The sequence below is a fragment of the Rhinolophus sinicus genome, linkage group LG05, assembly GCF_036562045.2.
Source record: "Rhinolophus sinicus isolate RSC01 linkage group LG05, ASM3656204v1, whole genome shotgun sequence".
Classification (NCBI taxonomy): domain Eukaryota; kingdom Metazoa; phylum Chordata; class Mammalia; order Chiroptera; family Rhinolophidae; genus Rhinolophus; species Rhinolophus sinicus.
The window spans coordinates 134,763,108-134,784,542 of NC_133755.1; the positions used below are offsets into that span (position 1 = coordinate 134,763,108).

The 21,435-nt window shown below is 38.6% G+C and overlaps 1 pseudogene; it reads left to right on the forward strand.

Moving 5' to 3' along the window:
* LOC109449066 (inactive serine/threonine-protein kinase TEX14) overlaps window positions 1-19,144 on the forward strand; it is a 112,478-nt pseudogene extending 93,334 nt beyond the window's left edge.
* The last annotated feature ends 2,291 nt before the right edge of the window (window positions 19,145-21,435 follow it).

Genomic DNA, 21,435 nt, shown 5'->3' on the forward strand with positions numbered 1-21,435 from the left:
AAGATTTTCTTTTCTTTATCTTTGGCTTTCAAACAGCTGACTATAATATGCTTCAACATAGGCATATTTATCTTCATTCTGCTTGGTGTTTAACATTTCATACCTATAAAATTTATTTCATAAATCTTGGGAAAATTTTTGGTATATCTTAAAATACTTTCTTTTGCCCCAATTTATTTTCTCTTTCTAGTTTTCCACTTTTCTGTATGTTGGACTGTTTGATATTCTCACAGCTCACTAACATTCTATTCATTTTTTTTTCCAATCATTTTTCTGTCTGTTCTTCACCTTGGATAATTTCTATTGATCTATTATCAAGTTCACTTACTCTGCTCTGTCATGTTCACTCAGCCGTATGTCCTGTTAATATTTTTATTTTAGAAATTGTATTAAGTTCTAGAATTTCCATTTATTTTATTGTGTATATTTCTCTGCTGAAATCTTATTCGTTGAAAATATCTTTTTTGTTTGTTTTTGTTTTTGTTTTGTTTTTTTACCTCATAAAGAATAGGTAGTTACTGTAAAATCTTTGTCAGTTTCAACAGCGGGATGATCTTAGATTTGGACTCAGGAGAATTTTTTCTTTTGAGAATGTGTTCCATTTTCTTGGTACTTTGTTGAGTATTTTTGGATCTTATCTTGAACATTATGAATGTTATTTTGTAAAGAATCTGAATTTTTCTGTTTTTCTCCATGAGCATTAGTTCCTTTGTTTTAGCAGGTAATTTTTCTAGCTGGGTTGAACTTTCAATGGCATTACTTAGGCAACAGCTCCAGGATCATTCTGATCTTCAAGTCTTTATCTGAGCTGCTCTGAGTCAGTTGCGCACGCACATCATCCAGGGAAAAGTCAGAGATGTAGGAAGGCCAGGTTTGGAGATATTTCTCCAGCTCTTTACCTTCTGGGATTCTCTACACTCTTCAGCATTCATAGTTTTCTAGCTTCACTTTTGTTGTTCCCCAGGTCATAAGGACAGGGGATTTTTCTACCTGAACCCCTGCTGCCACTGTATGTGGTAGACTGTAAGTGTTATTATAAGTGTTTACTGTGTCACTCAAAGGGAATTTAGCTCCAGAATATAAACCTCACAGAGGAAACAGTGGTGTAGTTGATCATCTCTTCTCCTCCAAAAAAAAACATGCACTCATCACTAAAGTCTGTCTACATCTCTTCACTCTCCAGTAGCTTCAGAGAATTCCTTTTTTGCACGAGCTCCAGCTTTTATAGTTGTTTTCTGTAATCAGGTAATCTGGTGAGGTGTTATCCTGACATTCACAGAAGCAGAAGAACTTGGATCATTTCTAACTCCCCTCTTTCCTTCAAATCCTGCATTTAATCCTGCCACAAATCTTGCTGATTATAGTTTAGAAATAGATCCATCATCTGGATACCTCCATGACGACTACACTGTTTGAAGGTACCAACCTCTCTCACCTGGAGTCCTGACATACCTAATTGGTCTTCCTCCTGGTTTGGTTCCCCTGCTGTGTGGAGGCACTGCAGCCAGAACAATCTTTTAAAACGTAAGTCAAATCGTGTCACTCCATTATTCAAAATCCTCCAGTGGCTTCCTATTTCACTCGGAGGAAAAATCCAAATGCCTTTCAATCGGCTACAAGGGTGTAAGTGATCCAGGGCTCTGTAACTCCCTTGATATCCTAATATCCTCCACCTTTATTCACTCTTCTCCAGACCACTGGCTTCCTTGTTGCTTCTCAAACACACTCCTCCATGTTTGCTATCCCTCTTCTGGAAAACTCTTCCTCAGATAGGTCCGTTGCTTTTTTTCCCCCCAGGTCTCTGATCAAACATCACTTCACCATTATAACTTTCCCTGACCACCCTGTATAAAATAGCCCACACCCTTCCCCACATACCATCCTCTTTTGTGGTTCATTCTTACCTGGCCTTTTGCCTTCAAAGCACTTAGTTCTGCCTGACCTATTATTTATTCATTAATGTATTTGTTTCTCCTTCTATCTCCACATGCTAGAAGTTAAGCTCCTTTAAATGGCATGTTTTATTCCCTTCTGTATATCCAAATCTTGGAAGATTGCCCAGTCCATAGTAAATATGCATTAAATAATTTGCTGAGAGGATGCATCAACAGTTTAAATTCCATTTTGACAATAAGTGTCATTCATAAATTTATTTAAATAAATGTCCTTTCATATTTAATATTTATTAATAAAATATGCATTTTCATTTTTTGCCTGTTTGATTTTTAAACACCTCTGATTAATATTATACACATACAAATGGCTAAGTTCTTTAAAGCATCTCTTAAAACTACCAAATCAACATCAGTTGTTTAAAAGCAATTTTAAATCTTAAGTTGGAATGTTAAGGGTTTGTCCCAGTAAGAATAAAATTCATTTCTAAACCTAACATAAAAGTATAAATAGCAAATAATTGATTTACTTACCAAAAAATATATATATTTTCTAAACCCCCTGGTTTTGAAAGACCCTTACTAAGGAAAGCATACTTCTTTCAGGAGAACCAAGGTTAACTTTTCAAGCCATTCAAGGATAGTGGATGGAAAATTTGTGACCACAATGCACAGTGTTATTGGCCAGAGATTTATGACGAGGAAGATGTACTTTGAGGCTGAAGTTGTCCAGTGTAATCATCTTCAGTTTCAGATGAACATAGTGAGCCTTTTATAGCGTCGTATGACAACAGTAACTTAGAGAGCATGCCATTCAGATGGGTTTGGTACTGCCACTTAACTTCTCTAGTTCAATTTAAACCCTAAAAGACAATAGCCTTTTCTGACTTATTGCCTGATTTTGGTAGATATACTTCTGTGACCCCACCTTGGTTTCTTCATGACCTGAGTGTGTATTCAACCCATCAGTTAACCAACCAAATCTGATTATTAGTCAGATCTTTCAGGTCATTTTTAAAGTCAGAATTCATTTTCCCTGCAGGTATCTATCTACTCTGATATCACTCTTCCTTTCATTTGCAGTCTTATTTTACTTAATTGAGTCACCCTTATTTGAGAGGTTCATAGATAAACTTAAGTAATAGAAACTTGAGCTGAATCAGCAGTCCCTGTTTCTCCTTTCTCCTACCTTCACCATTCATCTCAACTTTCCCAGCTCTTCTCAGGGCTATGATGTAAATTTATCATGGCCATAACTGTACAAAGCCACTAAGGGACAGTTGCTTGCAGCCCTACTATTCTTACAAAAATAGAGACAATCTGTTTTCTCTTGTTTCCATGGAGGAGACAAAGTTATACCCTTACTAACAAGAATTAACATTTATTTAGTGCTTATGATGTGTTAGTCACTTTAATTATGATATTCCATTAATATTCATAATGAAGCAGGTGCTACCTTATTTTACAGATGAGAAAACTGAGGATTAGAGAGTAAATTTCTCAAGTTCACTCTGGCAGAGCAGAACACAAACTTGAGTATGTGTAACTCTTCTCTGTCACTGTAGAGTGAGGCCACACATGTAAAGTCCCAGAAATAGTCAAGAGGTCAGGTTTCCAGAGCACGTATTTCTTCTTATAGAGTAATTAATTTAATTAAAACCACAAACTGACTTGGTTGAAGCAGCTTAAGGTACAACCTGCATTGATTCCTTTTTGATGGTCAATTCCATCTGTGTACTGCAACTGATACTAGCAAATGGAGGCTTATTAAAACTACTCAAACTTCTAGTCTCAGGAAGATTTTGACTGGTCCACAGCCAAATCTGGAAGGATCTCAATCTCTCAGTGCTTTCACCAAGGGCAGACTTCATGTCTTCCCCTCTGCATCTGCACCTGATGCTCTGACGATTGGCACAGGGAGTTGGACTCATTCACAACCCACGTGGCCTTGACGATAAGTTCAACAAGGTCCATCTTTTTCAAAAGACTCACAGCAATTTATCAGTTCTAATGGCCAAAAAAATCATCAGAAGCAAGTCTTGGATATCTATGTTAAAGAACTATATTAACAGAGCTAGGAATAGTCATCTGAGAAAGTAAAAACTTTCTCAGATGGTAGGGATAGAGGAAAGCCAGGAAGTTAATGCCAAAGCAAACTGGCCTCAGGCCAGTCATCCAAAACTCAAGAAAGAAAGCAGGCTGTATTAGGGCAGCCTGACAGCAGGTGGCACAGAACCGATCACTAGAATAAAGATAAAAGGAATGTATTAAGGTTTTAAGAAAGACTAATTACAGTGGGACACAACCTCGAGCTCAGGGGAATATGGGGATGGTAGCAGAGTCCCATGTCAAGGTCTCAAGTCCACAGAATAAACCAGAAACCCATGTATGTAAACTATAGAAAAAGGTGAAGATTTACTCACAAAAGCAAGGCAAGTAGAACCCCTTTTACTATAATCATGGTAGAAGATTTGTAACAGCAACAGCGAGGTTGATTTCTTGCTGAGTTATAGATCCTTAAATTCTTCCTGACAAACAATAGAACCAATCCCAGGGCCTGGGGAATTCTATATGGGAAGATTCAGGCAGAGCAAAGCCCTAGCCTCCTAGACTATTTCTAAGCTGTGTACTCATTTAACTAGGCATCAGCAAACTTTGTCCATGAAATGCCACATAGTAAATATTTTAAGATTTGAGGGCCATAGAGTCCATTCCTTGTGGCAACTACTCGACTGTGCCATCGTAGTATGAAAGAAGCCACAGATAAGACATTAAAAATGGAGCTTGCTATACTTCAGTAAATTTTATTTATGAGATATTGAAATTTATATAATTTTCCTATCATAGAATAATATTCTACTATTCTTCTTGTTTATTTTATTTATTTTTTCCCCTGAATTATTTGAAAAGGTAAAAGCCATCCTTGGCTCACAAGCCATGCCAAAACATGCAGCAATCCAGATTTGGCCCATAGCCCATAGGTTGCCAACATTTGCAGTTAGACAACATGTTGCCTTATAGTTTCTTGTGCGAAGGACCTCTGTAGCTTTTCATCATTTGTAGAACAAGGAGCAATGACAAGTCTTCAGCTGAATAAATGGCTATGCCCTTGACACACAAAGCCCTCCCCAATGTGTACTTTTCCCTCACATTTTTATTAATTGTAAGTAATGTCCACACCACTTTTGCATGATTCTTTGGCTTTCATTTCAAAATTCTTACAGTAATATATAGAATGGCAATGTCAAAATTCATGCAAATGCATATGTACACAATCATCTTCCAGGTTACTAGCTCTTTCCAACTTTGAAGTTTTGCTATGATTTATTGTTATCCCTCCCATCTCCTCCCCCCAGGAATGATCTTCAATAATGCTATCACATTATGAATCTATATTATTATAGGCACATATTTTTCATAAAACAAAGGAGAATTTTCCCTTTACAAATGCTCATCTGTTGTTGATGCTCTCATAAAATGACCCCAGCATTCAAAGGAAATCACCTCAGTCTGAAATAAGTTGATGAGCTGATCAAATCCAGTGATCAAGCCCATGGGGTAGGGGAACAACCCTAAAAATTGAACCTTTGAAATTTTCCCGATAAATGAATAGTTTTGTGTTTGTTTGCACGTAGTAGTTTTTCTTTTCTTTTTTTTTTTTTTGGTTTTTTTTGTGTGTGTGTGTTTTCATTTTAAAACTTTCTTCCAGAGTATCACTGTAACACACGCTTATTGGTATTTATCAGGTCAAGCCTCTCCCGTCCATCCTCATACCATTTTGGATACTTCCAAGACAATGCTTTAAGGAAGCTTTGAGATTCTGCTCTATGGAGTCATTCTTTGCTACTTTCATACCTCTCACTGTGATAAAGTATTAGAAGGTTCTAGCACAGGTATCATCAGCCCTACCTAGAAATATCCTTTTTTCAACATAAGAAAATAACTAAAATATAAATTTGTAAAGTCAGAGTAGGACAAAAAAAAAGTAACCGTCTGCAAAAGGGTTGCAAAATAAAAGAAAATATGATTCACACAAAAAGTGCTCCAAGATAAAATGATTTCCTGGTTTGAAAATTTTGTATGGTTCATGCTTAGTTATTCACACTAATGACTGTCAAGAGACACAAAAATGAATAAACCAAAACCATTTATAATTCTATTGAAGGTCCAGTAGGAGTTTCCAAAATCTGAGGGTTTATGTCTTCTTTAAAATAATTTAATTATCTCACCACAACAAAATGCATGCCTACACATTCATTCAATTTGTAAACGCTTGGCAGAAATCTTCTCTACAATCTAATTTATAAAGCTACCACTCTACTGCATTGTAAACTCAACAATAACTAAAAAAAAAAAAAAAGAAAAAAGAAAAAAAAACTGGAAATTATGTGAACAGATGCATCATTATGCACAGATTAAACATAATGAAAATAATAGCAATGATATCTTCTACTTATTGGGCACTAACCATGTGTCATGCACTGTGCTATGTGATTTCAGTGCAATCTCCATTTAATTCACTAAAGACCTATAGAGGAAGTAACATCTTGCTTTCTATTTTATGGATGGTAACACGTTCAACTTGTGATGGATCTTAAGGGAATTGCAGTCCTACTCTGTTCTTTTATACAGAGGGAGAAACTGGATTCTAGAAGGCTGTCACTTGTCATGGGTCACACATCTCATCAACAATGCTGTGGTTAACAGAGCCCAAGTCTCTGGCATACACTTCCTTCCTGACACAATCTTCTCTTCTAGGGTTTTGCAGCGGCGTGGACCTTGTGCAGATTCACAATTGGGGCCTGCATCATGGCCATTTGTATTACAGACCAGAGCACAGTAAACACTAAATGTTCTTACTTCATTCATCAAATATTTATTGTACACTTCACAATGAGGCAAGCATGGTTCTAAGAGCTGTGGAGTGAGCAGTGAACAAAATCCTGGCCTACCTCACATAATGTTTCCCTGGTTAATGTTTTCTGGGTAGAACACCTCTAGGCTTTTAATACCCAAACTTTATAGAAAACACCTATCTTTCAATAAAACATTTTTGAATCAATATGTAGGAAAGAAAAATATTTAGAAAAATGTATTTTTCTAAAACTCGAATACCAGTTTTTTACAAAACATTGTGCATGAAGGCTCAATTTATATTGCAAAAGCATCTGTAAAACATCAAAACCGCACATCAATATTTAGAACATCATGGTGTCAACGCAGAGGATGTATGTCTTGAGTATCTCTTGCTCTAACGAGTGACATGCTCCTACATATAGAGCAACTGTGAACTAGATTATCTGTTTACAGCACAGAAAAGGATTTTTTTCATGCATTTTACACTTTTACATAGTAGCTTTTTTACTTCTTTATAAATGTTTTAGTTACATGGTGGGAAATTGGTTATGGGTCTTGGGTTGACAGATAATGCATCATGTTTTCCCCCCACCTGTAATAATTGGAAATAGGTTTCTAGTTAACATTTTCACATAGAACATGTGATTTTCTGGAATGGATTATGAACATTAAGAGGGAGATGCCTGGTAGACAGAAATCCCTGCTCTGTTGGAGCCTACATTCTAGAGGGAAGAGAGATAATTAACATGATAGATGAGTATATTACACAGTATGTTAGACTGTGATAAGTACTAAGAAGGATAATTAAGCCAGGAGTAGAGTAGGGAGTATATGTATATGCGGCAGGGACAAATGTAAACTTGAATAGAATTCTTAAGAAAGGCCTCACTAATAAAAAATCAGAGAGGGGAAGCAGACAACTATAGGTATGTTAGTGACGAACAGTCCAGGCAGAGAAACAAGTATAAAGAATATTCCTGGTGAGTTTCAAGGACATCAAGTTGGAATTTGGCTGGAGGAATATAAGCAAGGGGGAGAATGGAAGATATATAATGGCTTCAGAGAAGCAAGATTCCTGGGGGAGTGAGGGAGGAGGACATGTAGAAATGATAGTGGTAACAATGGAAAACAACAGTATTTTTCTGATATTGAACCACTGTCAGTCCCCCAAGGTATTTTTGTCTTCTACTTTACCTGAGATAGCAGCCTTATGCAGAAACTTTTCCCCCTGTGCTTTCTTGAGAACTATGTGATAATAGGAACATAATTAATTATAGGAAAGGTCTGTTTCACAGTGACAGTTATTACCTCCACCAATCAAATCCCATGGTACCAAGTTCCGTTTGTGTGCCTTTTTATTCCTCATTTCCCCAACTCATGTCTAGGACAAAATGGCACATGGAAAGTGCACACCTTTCCTGAAAGTGCACACATGGAAAGTGCACACATGGTACAAGGTGCCAACCTTGTACCATGATTCACTGAAACATGTTGACAGGCAGGATTCTGGAATCTCCATTCCCTAGAACTGTTTAAGAATGGAGTCCCTCTGAAAGGACAGGAAACCCACCCAAAAGACAGAAGGTGGGTGGACTTCAATGAGCCCTCTCAACATAGTGATTCTATTATTTCTCTCTGAGGGTCTCTTGTAGGGGTAAATTATTTAGTGATTATAAAGAGATTTTATTTTCTTCACCAGGAAATAATGTGCTATACACAGAAATCATACATGGATTGCTGGCAAGTTGAAATGTTGCTCCAAACTATATACCTCCTAATCTTTTTTTTTTTTTTTTTTTTAATACCAAAGGACTGCTTTCATGAAATTTAATTTGATCCTGAAATGCTTAACGAAGACCAAGACATGAGGTAAGCAGAGGTCAGACTCAGACACATAGGTTGAGAAAAAGAATGATGACACAGACTCTGGTGACAGCTCTGTGCTGACCCAAAGGCAGATGAGGAGAAAGATACAGAAATTTGAAGGTGAAAAGGAGGATAAATCAAAGAAGGTAGTCTGAAGAAAAGGTTTTAAAATAGCATTTCCCAGGAAAGTAATAGGTTGAATCATTTTTGTAATGATACCAGGATGTATGTTTCTACTTAAGAGTTTCTTGGGTTTAAAGAAAGGAAAATTTGAAGAATTTAAACAAGGAAAAGCAGAAAGCCAATTGGAAATGTAGCCTAGAACATAGTCAAACATCGCTGAATGCCCAATAACTTATTACAAAGAAGAAAACAGAAATAATAATAGTGTCATTAGGAAAATAAATTTCATTGTATCTTCTCATCATTATATGTATTTTATTGTTAACCTATAGAATCAAGATTTTAAACAAATTTAAAATTAAAGCTACATAAGCTCACCTTTTTCTTTTTTCAAGAGAAAAATGGAAAACTTCAAATAATGAAATAGATATAGTGTTAACTTTTAAAGTAAAAATTTTAAACAGAACATGTTTTCCAATTGTGAATAGTATAAAGCAGAAAACATTCTTTTGGAGGAAAAATCAGTCCCGATTTGGAACTGTGCAAAGAGCAATAATCACCTCCCATAGCTTGCTTGGCTATGATTCTAATGTTTGGACAGTTCTCATGGGGTGGTGACACTAAGAAAGTCATGGATGGGTACGGAATGCATCTTGTAGTTAGAATTACTATGCTCCTGTGATTGGGAGTAAGAAAAGGAAAACTCCACTTATCAGATTGCTATATATCAGGAGATATCCTTCAAAATAACTCAGAAAATTGTTCATGTGTTTCAGAATTCCACAGAGTAGGGATTATAGCAAAATAACCTGTATACCCAGGGAGTTCCTAATCATAAGAACAAGGCCACATGATGCAGATATTGGTGCAATTATACCTTTCACAGAAGAGAAAATGCTTCTCTTACTGACAAGAGATTTGAATAAAATAACCTATACATACTTTGTTAACAAGAAAAAGAAAGATATGTCAAAGAATAGAATATAGAAGCCAACAGGCACCACTACACTGCTTTGGTGAAGAGGTCTAAGAAATGGAGAAGAAATGAAAAGCACGGAATTTGAAAAGTTGAAGGTGCTTATTCGGGCCAGATGGTACTTGTACCCTTTGCTGCAGAAAATGCTACCATAAGGTTTGTTGGAGGAAATTGACAACTTCAATACAATGAAAAATTTGGTTTACAAAGTCATTCTCTGATATCACCTGTCCCAATGTCCGCTTTCCTGAGCTGTGCAAGCTTTAGCCTCTGAGCCCTACAGCTGCCCTCCTTATGGCTTAGCATTGGGATTAGCCTTAAGTTCAACAGCCTGTAATGAGAGGCAATTCTTTAGCCCAACCTTTAAAAGGGGTCACATTTTATTAAAGTATGTAAGAAAGGTCTGAAAGAAAACATTCAAATGTAGAACTTTATATAGGCTAAAGTGTGAATTAGATGTTCATAAAATGAACTCCTACCTCTGACATCTGCTTCAAGGTAAGAAAACTTAATCCTCTTATTTCTGTCTAAGTTCATAAATAAAGAAAATTGAGGTGTTAATAAACTTAATAAATATACAGAGTTAGAATGTGTGATAAAGAATGATTTGCCCACATTTTAGTTTTTTATGGCAGAATTAGAAATAAAAACCAGATCTTCTCTTCAATACTTTTTTCCATCACACACCACACCTGTGTTCCCACCCCCAAAATCCAAACTATCATGAGTATGATTCCATTCTTAGGTGAACCATTAATTAAACATATGATTTAGGCCCAAGTAATTTCCCTCTACCTAAGGAATGTGTGTTCCACAGCACTAAAAAATTGAGAAATGTATCCTCCACTTGAAGTGCCCATCCTTGCTGCTACTATAGTTAACTGGCAGCCAAAGCTAAACCAAAGCAAGAAATGCATATTAGTATTCCTTACAAGTGATTAATCAGCAATACATTATTTTCTTCTATAAACCTGAAAGTTGCCATATGATAGCTCAGAACCCATTATTTGCAGTTGATAAAAAAAAAAAAAAAAAAAAAAAAAGGTAAGTTACTATTGCCCTTGTTTGTTATTTTCTGAACTAGATGCAGGAAAACTATCTGGCCTTATGGTAACATGTATTTAGTCTGCCCGCAGGGCATCTGCAATCACTCCTCACAAGGCCCAGCAGAGGAGCCAGCCCTTGGGTAACTGATGGGACAGCCCCACAGCTGGTTTGACAACAATTAGTATATAAAATTTACCACTGGATATACCTCTGGGGTTTATTTTCATCTCAAAGGAAAAAGCTAATTGACTAAGAAACAAGATAATTTTTCTATCAGTGACTTATTGGTATTATCATCTCAATCTTGAGAATCTATAATCCACTAAAATTAAACTGTTAGAAATTCTGTTTGCATATGTGCTCCTTGACACCACATTGAACCATGAGGTAAACATCAGGAGAGTAAAACGTTAGTGCTATTTTTTTTTGTTCATCTTAATATCCAGCATATAGGTAACTTTTAAATTAAAGACTAGTCAATTATTTTAAGTAAAGAGCATTCTGATTTCTCCTTGAGAAAAGTTATTGTCTCTTTTCATTGCACATGTCTTTATTCTATTGTCCTTAATTTTATGGAATTTTCTCCCCTGCATAGATAAACTATCCTTTCAACTATATTTTTGTAATATATTGCTGTGTTATCTTTTCATTAAACATGATGGAAAATCAGTTTATGTCCCATGATGCTTAATCAAAACTAACGATAACATGCATATTGATTTTTCTCTTTAAATTCATAAAACAGCAAACAAAACTACTGCCATACACACACACACACACACACACACACACACACACACAATTAGAACTTGAAATAAACTAAGTCCCTTTAAAGAAACTTTTGGCAGTCAGATTTGGGTGGATCTAATGTGCTGGCTTATTCTCCTCTAATTAGAAACACTCTGGGAAAATCCTTAGGGGGGAATTACTATGGATGACAAGAAGTGATTTTGCTTTGGTTATCCAGGCCTTGTCTTCTCAATTAATTATATCCATGCTGGGGAAAGTATGACTCCTGAGGCAATTAACATACTCTTTGGACAACAAGAGTAAAGAAATCAGCAAAATTATGGTGACTGGGTGACCTAACACAGAGAGGAACTAACTTATTATCAGACATTTTTTGAAAACAAAATGTAATAAGGTGAGAGGAAATAATCCTGATACAGATACTTATAGAACAAATTGTTATACCATCAAAAGAAGGTGTTATAAATATTCTACCAGACAAAAAAATATTTTAAGTAACAGAAGGCTTTGAGGAAGGGAAAACAAAGGGTTTAGGGTGTCTACCCAAAGGAAGGCTTAATTCCTGCATTTCAGCCCACTTTAAAGGCAGGTAAAGACAAGAGATGAAATGTTCTAGGTTCTAATTCTGGCTCCACCACTTACTAGCTATGTATCTTTGAGAAAATGACTTAACATCTATCCTCAGATTCCTTGTCTGTAAAATAATGATAGCATTAACACTTATCTTTAACGATTGTGAGAATTAAGTGAGATAGCCTGTGTAAAGCTTTTTTTTTTTTTTTAATAATAGTGGTGGCAGGTAGTAAGTGTTATAGAAAAGTATTGGCCACATTCAATGCTATTATTTCTGGAAAGTTCTTACATAATCGAGCTCATGCCTTGCTCCTTCCTCCCCATCACCCACCGACTATTTCATTTATGTATGTCTCCTCTCTGCCCCCACATGCACCCCACATGTCTCTAGGTGTATCCATTTCCTAAGGCTGCCATGACAAATTACCACAAATTGGGTGGCTTAAAACAACAGAAATGTATTGTCTCACAGTTTGGAGGCCAGAGTCTGAAATCAAAATGTCACCATGGTTGGTACTTTCTGGAGGACGTGAGGGAGAATCTGCTCCTGCCTCCATCCTGGTTTCTGACAGTCGATGTAATCCTGGCATTCCTTTGCTTGGTAATGCATCCCTCTAATCTCTGCTTCCGTCATCACATGGCATTTTCTCCCTGTTTGTGTCTGTGCCCAAATTTCTTTCTTCTGATAAGGACACTAGTCATTGGATTAGCACCCATCCTAATCCAGTATGATCTCATTTAGTTTCATTACACCTGCAAGGACCCTATTTCCAAATGACGTCACATTTACAGTTTCCAGTGGTTAATACTTGAACATATCTTTTTGGGGACATGATTCAATACACAACACTACATTTTTACTCCAAAAGGTTTCCAGCCCTATAGTTCTCTTTTTATCTGCATTCTATATGTCTTGTCTTTCCATCCTTTGTAATTAACTTATTTTTCAAAGCATCTCCAATTACTACTGCAATCATTTCTTTCATATTGCCATAAAGCTGTGTGTTAGTTCTGTCTGCAAAGCTAGACTCTGAACTATTAAAAAAACAAGTGGATCCTAGGATACCCCCCGTTCCTCATGGTACCCAGCACTCATGTGGGCAGAGAGGACATTTTATAAAAATTATTGGTAAGTTCATTACTTTGTTAGTTTAATAAATGTACCTATATGGTTTGGTATGATTTGCCTCTGTTTGTGAAATAATTGGAGGGTTGAAGGTTGTTGTGTCTTAATCATGGTGTTTATTACACCAGCAAAATTAGCCTGAGAGCACTTTCATAAGCCATTTTAATAAAAAGCATACAGTCTTTGGTCCTTGTTCAAATGAAAGATAATCTAGTTGGAAAGACAAAGAATAGACAGAGCAATTAGAGGGAAAGAAAATTACACGTTCTGGCATTACACAGTAATTATAAACTAATGAATTCTGACACTGAAATAACTAGAAAATAGGGCAACACATGATAAGGAGCTAATTATGTAGGACACACTATAAGGACAAAATAGAAGAAATCAAAGTTTTAAACATAAAACTACTTTTAGATATCTTGTGGATTGGGGGGGGGTATTAATTTCCTTTTGTTTCAGTTAATTCACACGCACACAAAAGGATGTTGATGTCATTTACTCACTTACCAATTAGAAGAGTGTCTTGCTATTTAGGGATGTAGCAGCCTGTCTTTCTAATCTGTTCAGAGTGAGTGACAGAAAGTTGTTTTACTTACATAAATGTCATATAATGTCACAAACTTTGCAAGGCCCTGACACAAAGTTCTCTGCGGCTAACAACAGAACTTGAAATCCTAGGACCAGGAGAAAACTTCCTGACTGTTCCCTCTTAGGATTGCTCTGACTAAAGAATTTTAACCCATATATTATAGCTGAAAGCTGTCTGCGGGATGTTTTAACACCATGGTCCTAGTTCTGTTGGGCCACACAAGACCAACTTTAATTAATCCCCCTTCTACAGGACAACCCTTCAAAGAACTGAAAGCAGTGATCAGTCTCACTGCATTTTCCTTCTCTCGAGCTTAAGCCGTATGACTTGTTATCAAGACTTTCCCTCCTAATCATGCTCACCTGTGTGTGCCCACCTTGTCTATCACCCTAGGAAAGGGTGAAGTCCAGAACTGAATAAAACTTCCAGGTGCTCACTGACAGCCACAGCACACGTACAGCAAAAATATCCCTGAAATACCTCATGTCTCGTCTCTTCTCTGTGCCCAAAGTGAGAGTCCAGGTCTTTACTGCAAAGAAATTGGCCTCCTACTGGACCGCTTAACGCTACCATCCTCACTTTTCCACTTCCTTCAAAATACAACTGTGACATAGGATAACAGCACATCCATAATTTAAAGATTTCTCTAGGCCCTCTATTTTCAGCATAAACTTCAATTCCTTAGGAAGATATGAGAGTCTAGCAACAAGTATCAATTTGGCATCATTTTCAGCTCATTTCTGTTAAATTTCTCCCCAGTTGTTATGGGTTGGGCTGTGGCCTCCCAAAATTCATATCTTGAAGTCCTAACCTACGCAGTTTTAATCTGGGCTGAGCTCAGCTGATTTCAATTGGACCCATACATGCATCAAATTCAGTTGGTGGTCACTTGGGCCTGGCTGGTCTATAGTGGCCCTGGCTGGGACATTTGACAATAACAGAACCTCTTTCTACATGGTCTCTCATCTTCCAGCAGGTTGCCCTCAGGAGTTCCAAGAAGCAAAAGAGTAAGTCCCAATGTGAAGGAACACCTCAAGTTTGTTCTTATACCCCATTTGCTATCCCATAAGTCAAAGCAAGTGGTGAAGACAGGCCAAATTCAAAGGGTGTGGAAGTAGACCACCTCCTTATGGGAGGAATGCAAAGTTGTATTGTAAGGGTATGGATGTAGGGATGGGAAGTATATGCAACCATTTTTGCGACTACCACATTCATTCATTACAAAATTCTTATTGCGACTCCCACAAAAGATGTAAAGCACGGTGAGGACAGTAGTTAAATAAAACCACATTATTTTTTAAAGCAGACACACTCCCTGACTTTATATCATATTTAACATGAGAAAACTATTCAATATTTAAGATGAATGTGTAAAATGAAAGTGTCTTAGAGAAAGTAAATATATTCAATATGCGTGAAGTGGGAGGAAGAGCCTAGAGAGAAGATATATCTTCTAGTTGAGTGGTTTTCAAACAGGGGTGATTTTGTCCCCTAAGGGACATTTGGCAACATCTGAAGAGTTCTTTTGTTTGTTTGTTGGTTGGTTTGTTTTTTACCACAACTAGGGGTGAGGGAGCCACTACTGGCAACTTCTGTGTTTCCCCAAAAATAAAACCTAGCCGGACCATCAGCTCTAATGTACCTTTTGGAGCAAAAATTAATGTAAGACCTGGTCTTATACTACATAAGGCCTGGTCTTATATTAAAATAAGATGATGTCACATATTAATTTTTGCTCCAAAAGACGCATTAGAGCTGATGGTCCAGCTAGGTCTTATTTTGGGGGAAACACGTAATGGGTAGAGGTCATGGATGCTGCTAAATATCCTACAATGTACAGGACAACGTGGCACAACAAAGACTTGTCTAACCCAAAGTGTCAATAGTTCTATGGTTCAGAAACCCTGTTTCAGTCTGAAGGTTCTAACCAATGCTAGCAAACCTGGGGACAGTTCCTATTCTCATTACTGTCACCCCTTCAGTGGTTCCTTTTACTTGAAAATGTCAGAAGAAATGAAGGCATTTCTTCAGCCCCTAGGAGCAGGCAATGTTTCTCTGTCCTGACACCCCCTCCAAGGCACTAGGATGCAATGATGAGAATAGACTTCTGGAAGGCAGGACCCCATCCCAGTCCAGGGGGAACAAGCTTCCTGAGACCTACTCAATGAGTCTAGCACCCGTCTCCACCTCTGCTTTATATCACAACTTGTCACTGATGTGTTTGTCTCTTATTAGGCTACAAGATTCTGTAGGGGAGGCCTTCTTTTATTTATCTCTGGATCTTCTAGGTCTATAAGTCTTGAATGAAGCACATGAAGGGCAAATCATAAGGAATGTTTCACTCTAGTCACCATGTGGTCAAATCAGTGAGGTACATTGTGTTTGAGCCCTCAAGCATGTGCGAAGGAGCACAAAAATGGTTGCTGGCACCATCTACACTCAGGCACCGGAGATTCTGGCACTACCGTGTATCCATAATGAAAAGACAACATTAGCATTGTTATTCCTTTCATGAAGAATTAAAATCAATGAAGTATCTGTATGAATTACCAAATCTCCTTCTTCAGAAAAGCCTGGTCTTTTACGTGGTTGCCCAGTGCCATTTAAGGCAATTGGTATTTCTTTGGCCACTGAATATGTTTATCTAACACTTGATTTGTGACTTTTTCATTAGAAGTCTTTCCTCTCTTTTTCCATGGTTAATATGCCTAAAAATGTTTACTATTTGTTTGAATGAATAGTCTCCTGACATTTTACTCCCACATAGTTTAATAGTCACCAAAAAGCTGTCATTTAAAAATACTTCTTCCTGGCCGGCCCGATTGCTCAGGCGGTTAGAGCTCCATGCTCCTGACTCCAAAGGTTGCCAGTTTGATTCCCACATGGGCCAGTGGGCTCTCAACCACAAGGTTGCCAGTTCAACTCCTCAAGTCCCGCAAGGGATGGTGAGCAGCGCCCCCTGCAACTAAGATTGAACAGGGCATCTTGAGCTGAGTTCTTGGATGGCTCAGTTGGTTGGAATGCGTCCTCTCAACCACAATGTTGCCGGGTTGACTCCCGCAAGGGATGGTGGGCTGTGCCCCCTGCAATTAGAAACAGCAACTGGACCTGGAGCTGAGCTGCGCCCTCCACAACTAAGACTGAAAGGACAACAACTTGAAGCTGAACGGCACCCTCCACAACCAAGGTTGAAAGGACAACAACTTGACTTGGGGGAAAAAAAAGGCCTGGAAGTACACACTGTTCCCCAATAAAGTCTTGTTCCCCTTCCCCAATAAAATCTTAAAAAATAATAAAAATAAAATAATAATAATACTTCTTCCTGTGTGCAAGCATCTGGCCTACCCACTTAGCATTTGAAATAAATAGTAATCATTTGATTCTGTTTAGGTATGAGATTGGGTGACAAATTAAAACCCCAGCCTCTATTCTCAAACCTGGTTGCTGTTTGTTACTGAGCATAATTCATTGATGGGAACTCAGGAGTTTCATTTAGTACAGCACACTCTTGCCTCCTAAAATCCATAACTAAGTGCTTGGTATTATTGCTTATCCACACATTAAGTGAAATCAGAAAAACTGGAGGAGTGACGTGGTGGAGTGTGGATTACAGATTGCAGAGAGGCAGATTGTAGCTCGCAAGTGAGCTGCCAATTCTTTATGGCTCTGGAAAACAGAGCACAGGTGAACAATTTCAGCTCAGTCAAGGAGCCAACGACAGTTTGGAAACATATAGGAACCAAAATGCCAGCAGCCAGGGAAAGCCTAGAGAATCCAAGACCCAAGCCCTAGTGACACAGCTAAATAGTGCACTCTTCACTGAGTCAAACCACCCACAGGGACCTCCAGTGGCATCCAGCAGTGTCAAGGGCTCTACCAGGATCAGTATGGAATCTGTGGCTGCTGAAATCTATAATGCAAAGTCAAGAAATAATGAAGATGATGGAAAGGTACACTTAAAATGGAAAATGGAGGTGAAAGAAATGGCAGAGAAAGCAGCTACTGGGCAGCTGGCGGTACTTCCTTGGCATCCTCAGAGTAGTTTGACTTTAGAGAATGAGGCTGAAAACGAGCTTGATCCCCTGCCACAACCCCCATTAGGGACCCTGAGAATATGGATTGCCATCGTGTTGTAGAGTACCCCAGGAAAAATATAAGCCAAGAGGAAACAGCAAGTGTGACAAAACAGACAGCAGTGACCGTGACAATGACCAGCATGGAACACAGCCTGGGCCTGGGAGATTTACCAGTGAAGTAAAGGTCCAAATGAGAAAAAGCCTTGGAAAGAATGTTGAGATGTTGGAATTGAGACCTGATCAAAGTACTGAAGGTGAACAAGAGGAGGCCTTAAAGGAGTCACCAAAGGAACTAAAAGAGAAAGACATATCATTGACAGACATTCAAGACTATCTAGTATCTCCTATGAACAAAGTGGTTCTTTTAAGTAAGTCTCATGCAAAACACTCAAAATAAACCACGGACCTACTAGTTTCAACACTCCCCTCATCCCAGGGTCAATTTCTTCAACTGCCAGTTTCTATAAAGACTGCCTTGAAAGTATCACATTTCAGGTTAAAACAAGGTCTACCTTGTGCTGGAACAGTCAAGAGTCTATTCAAACTTTGTCTGACAAATTTATAGCTGCCCGAGAGAAAGCAAAGAGCCTAGATTCCCTTCTTACCTCCTTTGAAACTCTCCCTTAAAGACAGACTGATCTCAAAAAATTGTCTTCATTTAGTGGGGCTGGTTCCTCAAGAAGTGCTAAGGCACCTGACACATCATCCCATGCCATCCAGAGAAGCAGTCTGCTGAAAGAACTAGTAAAAACCATCTCACAGCATCACACTGACGAGATATCACCACCATCTCAGTAGCTACTGTACAAAATTGAGGACCTGAAGGGGCAGCAGGCTTCATACACAGCAAGTCCTCTAAGCATCACTGCAAATGATCAAGGTCATTTAGAAGAACAAGAAACCAACAGTAAAAAAGAAGATAGCAGTATGCTTTGGATCAAAGAAACTCAGGATTTAGAAGAGGACACAGAAAGAGCTCACTCTACTCTCAGTGAGGACCTGGAAAGATGGCTGCAGCCACCTGAGGACAGCACAGAGCTACAGGATCTCCCCAAGGGCTCTGCAAGGAAGACAAACATCAAGCATCAAGAAATTGGTGAAAAGAAGGGAAAAGGGGAGGAAGGCATCAAATCAGAGAGAAGGGAATCGGAGAGCTTTTTAGGGACTTCTGAAGAAGAGGAACTAAAGCCTGGTTTTTAGAAGCAACTGGATTGGTCAGAACCATCCAAGATAATCGTGCTGGATCAGAGTGACTTGTCAGACTGACCAGAACCAGATCACAGATGTACTCCTGGCCTGAGTTTAAGCATCCTGTTTATAAGCTCCCTTCTTCCCTTTCTGCTTCAGTCACCACCAGGGCAGTGGTTGCCTAACTTACTTGGTTCAGCTGCCACAATAGACAAAGACTTGGACCTTTCTGTTTGCAGTACATATAACTGTTTGTTTTCAGTCATATTTCTGAAAAGTGAAAGGTAGTTTTGATTGCAGAAATTTCTCATGTACCCAGAATGGCTTTTGGTTTTGTTGATAATAGATTTTCCAAAGCTTTTACTCCTGTTATATAATAAAATGTTTAGTTTAACACCATTTATTTTTTAAAAAAAGAAAGAAAAAAAGAAAAACTGAAAATGGTTCTGGGTATTGAACATAGAGAAAGCAAAACAATTTTACAGCTTGAATTCTGAAACTGTGACATCTGGAATTCAAAACTATTTAAAGGGTGAGGTGGGGCTCTGGAAATCCCCCCTGGAATTTACAACACATTGAACAACTATAACTCCACAAAGAACTCCCTGCACAACAGACAGACAAGATGAAGAGGCTCACCACTGAATTCACTAAAAGGTGGGCAAATCGTGCGCAAGGGAAGGGAGAAGTGCGGAGACCGAGCCTCACGGGTGCAGGAGGCAGACCTAGCTCAGTGCTCCGATCTCACTGCATCCCAGAACTACCACAGCTGTGGGAGAGGGAAGAACTCGGACTGCTAGGGCTCCGTTTATGGCCCACAGGGCTGAGAGGACACCCTATAATGGCTGAACCCAATACTCACAACAGAGAGCTCAGAGCAAAGACTGAGGGAAGAAGGATGAAAATGGTGGTTTAAGCCCTCAATGCTGAGCAGAGAATGGAAGCCTTAGGCACTGAGACTAGCCGCCCCTTCCCTACCCTCCCAGAGCTCGCTCTGCCCCCACCTGCCCAGTGCTAGAAGTGGAACAGTAGCAGTGTCAGATGAGAACAGAATATTTGTAGTTCTGACAACTGTGGTCCGCAGACACAGATTTGCAGCCCAACTAGTTCCAGCAAAGGGGAAGGAGCTATGGAAGTAGGACCGGCTATGGTGGTGGTCGCCACCATTGCTCTGGACCAATTCTCAGAACCCACCCCACCCCTGTCCCCACCAATTTGGGCGGATCCCTGCAGGAGTAAACAGAACTGCTAAAATACACAGGCTCTGAATCTGGTGCAGGAAGAGTTTTGGAACTTCAAAAGCTCTCCACATCCCGACACAGACAAGGAGCCCTATGAACCAGGCGAACTGTTAATAGAGGAGAAGCCTGCCTTCCAGGGAATCCCCTCATTGTGTGAGAAGGTGGAATAGTGCAGAGAAAACATAACACTACAGTGTGAGAGAGAAGAAAAGGCTGCAGTCGGAGAGAAAATAAAACATTCTACCAACACCCACTGGAATGCTAAAGAAAGACCTCTTCCTATCAACCAGTTGCAGAAGCCACTCCTGTAGATGTCTAGGAAGAGAAATAATAAATCAGTAATTGCCATGAATAACCAAGGCAACAAGACAGCTCAGAAAGAAAGTGAAAAGTCTCCAAAAAGGAACTTAAAGATATGGAAATATATGACTTAAATAACATAGAATTCAAGATTGCAGTTCTGAAAAAACTCAACGAGATGCAAGAAAACACAGAAAGGCAGTTTAATGAACTCAGAAACACAATCAAAGAACAACATGAGCATTTTAGGAAAGAGATTGAAATTTTAAAAAAGAACCAAATAGAATTTCTGGAGATTAAGAACTCAATAGAAGAAATTAAGAATGAAATAACCAGCTTAGGTAGTAGAGTTGACCAGATGGAGGAAAGAATCAGTGACATCGAAGATAGAAACCTGGAAATTACACAGATGGAAGAAGAAAGAGACTTGAGACTTAAAAGAAATGAAAGAACTCTACAAGAACTTTCCGACTCCATCAGAAAGAGCAATATAAGAATAATGGGCATACCAGAAGGAAAAGAAAGAGCGAAGGGAACAGAGAATATATTCAAACAAATTGTTGATGACAACTTCCCAAATTTGTGGACAGAACTGGATCCTCGAATTCAAGAAGCAAATAGAACACCTAATTACCTCAATCCCAACAGGCCTTCTCCAAGGTACATTGTATTGAAGCTGTCTAAAATCAACGACAAAGAAAGAATCCTCAAGGCAGCCAGGGAAAGCAAGACGGTAACCTACAAAGCAAAGCCCATTAGATTATCATCAGATTTTTCAGCAGAAACTCTACAAGCCAGGAGGGAGTGGAACCAAATATTCAAACTATT